The 6076-nt window shown below is 42.1% G+C and overlaps 1 protein-coding gene across 2 annotated transcripts in view; it reads left to right on the top strand.

The window, feature by feature from the left end:
* The first annotated feature begins 5538 nt into the window (after positions 1–5538).
* BDH1 (3-hydroxybutyrate dehydrogenase 1) overlaps positions 5539–6076 on the top strand; it is a 47317-nt gene continuing 46779 nt past the window's right edge. The window contains exon 1 of one of the 2 annotated variants that reach the window (XM_060198482.1): positions 5539–5710. The gene's annotated coding sequence lies outside the window, so the exon portion shown is untranslated. The remainder of the gene's footprint in view (positions 5711–6076) is intronic. The other variant, XM_060198481.1, reaches the window with a different exon arrangement.

The raw sequence follows: 6076 nt of genomic DNA, 5'->3' as shown, positions 1-6076 counted from the left end.
ATGACCTCACTTACAGATGGAACTTAAGAAACAAAGTTAACAAAAATAAAAGTAATGTGGTCACAGTGGATAAAGCATTGGACTTTCAAACATGAGGTCCTGAGTTCAAGCCCCAGAATGCTATACCAGAGTGATGTCTGGTGGTTCTTTCTCTCTCTCCTATCTTTCTCATGAATAAATAACTAAAGTCTTTAGAAAGTAAAGGGAAATACAAGGTGAAAACATAGACTAGTTGTGATATATTGCTGCAGAGCTAAGGACTTTAAAGGGGGAGCAGGTGGGTTTGGAAGTGCACTGTGGTTGAGGACACTGGGTGGTGGATGTGGTACACAGATAAAGTGGACTCGTGGCAACAACTACCTCATTAATCATTATTCCCCTCCTCATAAAAGTAATTGAAATCAATGGAACATCAGAATCCTAAGCAGTCTTCAGTGTTACCCAGGCCTGCCTTGTCATCCTGTGCGCACAGGGATGGAGGGGGTGGGATGAGGGTGGGTGACAAAAATCAGTTAGTGCCAGGAACCCATGACAATTTCTTTCACTCTGAGAAGTGTTTGGATTTACTGATTTCTTTTATTTTCTCTTTCTTTTTCCTTTCTTCCTATTTTTGTTGTTTTGTGTATTAAAGAAAAGTTTTATTCATTTTGTACAGAAACAGAACTTGAGAGTGAAGGAGGAAATAAATAGGGAGACAGAAAGACATACCTGCGGCACTATTTCGCCACTTGTGAAGCTTTCTCCCTGTAGGTGGGGATCAGGGGGTTGAACCCGGGTCCTTGTGTACTGTAATGTGTTTGCTCAGTGAGATGTACTACCACCTGGTCCTTCGACTGATTGCTTTATTAGGCTCTAGAGTTTTGTCATTTTGATGTAAGCTGGTCTTGAAGACTGTGTGTCAGGGCACTTTAAGAATAGTAATGGGGGGGGGGGGGAGTCGGGCAGCAGTGCAGCGGGTTAAGCGCAGGTGGCCCAAAGTGCAAGGACCAGCTTAAGGATCCCAGTTCGAGCCCCCAGCTCCCCACCTGCAGGTGAGTCACTTCACAAGTGGTGAAGCAGGTCTGCAGGTGTCTATCTTTCTCTCTCCCTTTCTGTCTGCCCCTCCTCTCTCAATTTCTCTCTGTCTTAGCCAACAATGATGACATCAATAAAAACTACAACAATAAAAAACAACAAGAGCAATGAAGGAATAAATAAATAAATAAATATCGCGCCCCTCTTCTCTCAATTTCTCTCTGTCTTAGCCAACAATGATGACATCAATAAAAACTACAACAATAAAAAACAACAAGAGCAATGAAGGAATAAATAAATAAATAAATATCGCTTTAAAAAAGGATAGTAAGAAAAAAAAAAGAATAGTAATGGGGCCAGGGAGGTAGAGAAACGTTAGAACACAGGCTTTGCCTACCCAGCACCCCAAAGACCCTCAGCTCAATCTCACATGCTGAAGTTGAGTGGTGCTCTGGTCTCTGTGTTCCTCTCATATAAATAAACAAATAAATGCAATTTTGCTTTGTAGTAGTGATAATCAGTACAGGAGTGAGTTCCAACTTTTTCAGGGCAGCATTTGAAAGCTTTGTTCTCAGGACGAGGAGGAAGTAGTGGAAAACACTTGCTTTTTGTTTCCCCAACCTCAGGAAGCAGAAATGGTCGGGAGAAAACTTTCCTCATGTTTGGGAGCCACTCTCTGGTCTAATCCAGCTTTCTACAACGTATTCCCAGACAATCTTTTTTAGTCTGTCTGCATGTTAGTTAACAGGCTCAGGCAAAAATTACTAAAAGTCACAGGCCCCTTGGAATGTACCTAAGATAGACTTCCTAGTTTCCCACAGGAAGAGCCCCTGGCTCCATCTGTTCTATTCCTACCTTTGGGGTCCTGCTTATTAAACATTTGTCCTGTTTTGTGTCTTGCTACCTTGCAGTCAGCAAGTTGCTAACGTTACCATGACATCATCCTGACTTGCCGGGGCCGATGACCCCATCAATGTATCCTATAACCCCACCTCTCCAGAGCCCTGTCCCACTAGGGAAAGATAGAAACAAGCTGGGGGTATGAATTGACCTGCCAACTTCCATGTCCAGCAGAGAAGCAATTAAAGAAGCCAGACTTTTCCACTTTCTGCTCCCCATAAAGAGTTTTGGTCCATACTCCCAGAGGGATAAAGAGTAGGAAAACTTCCAATGGAGGGGATGGGATACAGAGCTCTGGTGGTGGGAACTGTATGCAATTATACCCCTGTTATTTAACAATTTTATGAGTCATTATTAAATCACTAATAATAAATAAAAAAGAAATGCTAGGGAGATCTCAAAAAAGCAAGTAAAGAAGGGCACAGATGTGAGTGACTGTCCACAGGGATTTTGCATGTGAACTGTTGTATAGAATTCCCTGGATGGTTCCTTCTCCATGGCTTTTTACTTCTGTGGAGAGTCTGCTTCAGTTTGCTTTGAGCCCCTGGCAAAGGCTGGGCAAACATTTGTCTGGTCTCAGAGCACCTCTGCCTTTAGCCCTGCTGGAAGTAGGGGAAAAGTGTGTGCCTGAGTGGAAAGGTCAAGGGGAGTAAAGTTGGGCTATCCACAGGGTGGGGATCCTTGGAAACAGAAGCTGGGGTGTATGTGTAAAGGGCAGCTACACTTCCTAATGTTGAAATTTTCCTTTCTCTCACTACCTTGAAAGATTTTTTTTTTCTTACCACAGCACTGCTCAGCTCTGGTTTATGGTGGTGAGGGGGATTGAACCTGGGACTTTAGAGCCTCAGGCATGAGAGTCTCTTTGCGTAACCATTATGCTGTCTACCCCCACCCATACTTTGAAAGATCTTGGTGTATTTTTTAATGTTATTTAATTTAAAAATTAAAAAAATATTTGTTTATTTATTCCCTTTTGTTGCCCTTGTTGTTTTATTATTGTAGTTATTGTTGTTGTCTGTCTTCGTTGTTGGATAGGACAGAGAGAAATGGAGAGAGGAGGGGAAGACAGAGGGGGAGAGAAAGATAGACACCTGCAGACCTGCTTCACCGCCTGTGAAGTGACTCCCCTGCAGGTGGGGAGCCAGAGCCTCGAATAATGTTATTTAATTTTTTTACTCTTGTTTCTAGGGCTTCATTGCTCCAAGTCAACTTTTTTTTTTCCAACTTTTTAAAGATAGGGAGACAGAGGGAGAGAGGGACAGATACCATAGCACTGAAACTCTCCCTAGTTCAGTGGGGGCTGGGTTCAAACATGGCAAAGCAGGTGCACTATCCAGGTGAGCTAAATTCCAGGTTCTTGGTGGAATTTTTCTTTCTTTCTTTCTTTCTTTCTTTCTTTCTTTCTTTCTTTCTTTCTTTTTTTTTTGCCTCCAGGGTTATTGCTGGGACTCGGTGCCTGCACTATGAATCCACTGCTCCTGGAGGCTTTTTTTTTTTTTTTGGTTGGTTGCTCTCGTTGTTTATTGTTATTATTATTGTTGTTGTTATTGTTGTAGGATAGGACAGAGAGAAATCAAGAGAAGAGGGGAAGACAGAGAGGAGGAGGGAAACATAGACACCTGCAGACCTGCTCCACCACATGTGAAGTGACCCCCCCCTGCGGGTGGGGAGCCGGGGTCTTGAACTGTTTTTTTTTTTTAATGTTGAATCAAGCAGAAGTATTCACTTATTATATGTGCCTGCTTATTATAATAATCCTTCTTTATTTCTTTCACAAACATCTATGATCTTCTGGGACTGTGTACTCTATCTGCTCATGTGCTCTCCAGTCGGCTCAGCCCTTTGAAGTAAACCCAGCAGACCCATTCCCTGTGTGAGTGACTATACCCAGACACCAGAGAACTGGCCACTTCTCCAGGATTGCTCCACTCTCAGATTCTGTTGTCATTCTCCCACTCTAGAAATTGTGCCCTGCCCATCTCACTTCCACTTTTGGTTCCATAGATTAGCTCCTAGATACTCCTCAATTCTTAGACACACATATGATTGTGTTTGTCACACATTAAAAAACAAATAGATTGGGTTAGAATGTATGTTCTACAAAGGTAAAGTTGTGTTGTATCTCTCTTGTCAATACCAACGGTTAGTATCTCAAAAAGAAGGGCTCAGGGGGCAAGGTGGTGGTGAACCTAGTTGAGTTTACACATCACCATGTGCAAGGTCTTATAGGTTAAGCCAAACCACTCACCCCCTCTGAGTCCCTACCTACAAGGGGGAAGCTTCAGAAACAGTGAAGCAGTGCTGCCTTTTATTTTCTCCCCTCTCAATTTCTCTCTGTCTCTATCCAATAAATAAACAATAAAATACTTTTTTTTGCCTCCAAGCTTATAGCTAGGGCTCAGTGCCTGCACTAAAAAGCCACCATTCCTGACAGTCTTTTTTTTTTCTTTTCTTTTTTCTATTTTATTTGATAGGACAGATAGAAATAGAAAAGAGAAGGGGAATAGAGAGGGAGAAAGAAAAATAATTACCACTTGCTTCAACTCTCTTGAAGTGTACTTGCTTAAGGTGGGGAGAAAGGGCTCAAACCCAGGTCCTTGCATTTGGTAATATGTGCACCTGACCAGGTGTGCCACTGCCTAGCCCATAACATACTTATTTTTAAAATAGAAGGCCTCAATAAATACTTGGAGAATGAGCAGCTGTCATTTTGCCACTCATTTCAATACATACACATCTTTGAGAAAATGTTCACATGTCTGAGGCAGGAGTCCTAGGAAGGAATTGCTGGGTCAAGGGATATTATCACCCTGCCAAATTATCTTTTTTAAAAGAGGCAATTTGCACTCTTGTCCGAAGTGTCTGAGGTTGATGCTTCCTCATTTTTTTCTCCAATATTTTAATTTCTCCCCAATCTGATTTAATTTAGCCTTATTGAGGTATAGTTGGCATACAGCACTGTGTAAGCTTGAAGTATATAGTATAATATTGTAGAGCAGTATCAAGTAGGGTTATCAAGTGCATTATGTCCATTCCTAGTACTCACATAGCTGGAAGTGTGTCTTATTATCCACTCCCAGTAGTAGTTCCACCTGAATTGAGTTATTGTAATTTCCCTCTGATAGTAATCACGGAGCATGATTGTAAGAAATGCTCTAGACATACTCTTTCCTATCTGCATTGTAGCATATGCAAGGGGTATATTCTGACCTTGCTTGCAGCTGATCCTGTGGAAAGTCATGTGGCAATTTCAAAATCTTTCTCAGGTTCTGATTCTGGGTAATGCTTAGGTCACTCTCTGAAAATGTCTCATTTTGTGGGGGCCAGTTTCTGTGATCATTTATGTCTACACATACCTGGCAGGGAGCGCTCACAATGGAATCAGCAGGGACTGCCCTCTGGCATTGTTTTTCTTATGTTTCCTTAAGCAGTGGCACAGTGAGTGCTTGCTTGTCAGAGAGCCAAGCTCACAGACATTTTAAGCTTAAAACAAACAGTGACAAAGCTGAACTTTGTCTATTTAATGACAAGCATATGAAGGTCCAGGACTTTGCATATTGTGTTTTATCATTAAGTGGACTTTGCTTGTCACAAGAGTGTGATCATGCCCCTTCACATCTAAAAGCTTGCATTGAAATAGCACACATAAACCCTGGAGGGTATGTGCAGGAGTGTGTGTTACAGCCTTTTACTGAGAGGTAAGAAGATCACAGGTGTATCTGACTTATAACTTCCCAGAAGATCCATCGTCCTGACTGTGCTGAGGGACGTGGCCCTTTCAACTGAGACTGCAAAGGTAAGAGAATGCAGAATGTGAGAGCTATCACGAGAAGCAAATGCTTCAAACCTTCAAACCTTAACAAGAGCTTGGGGTGTGGGGAAGAAGAGATATTGTAAAGAGGTACTGGCAAAGATCTCCCACCTCTGCAACCCCAAACTTTGGTCCATACTCCCAGTGAAATGATAGGGGAAAATGACCAGAGGGCTCTGAATGTCAACTCCATCAGGACCCAGAAAGAGAAGAGGAAAAAGGGAATGACATTAGAAAGTAGTAATAGTTGTAAGTGTGTCTTGGAAAGGAAGAGAAGACAGGACTATGGGGAAAAATGGGCAAATAGATACAAGTATAGACATATTGCTGTAGAAATAATAGTTAACACAT

The sequence above is a fragment of the Erinaceus europaeus genome, chromosome 9 (genome assembly GCF_950295315.1).
Source record: "Erinaceus europaeus chromosome 9, mEriEur2.1, whole genome shotgun sequence".
NCBI lineage: Eukaryota > Metazoa > Chordata > Mammalia > Eulipotyphla > Erinaceidae > Erinaceus > Erinaceus europaeus.
The sequence above is the reverse complement of the archived record's forward strand: the minus strand, read 5'-3'. Positions and strand labels throughout refer to the sequence as shown.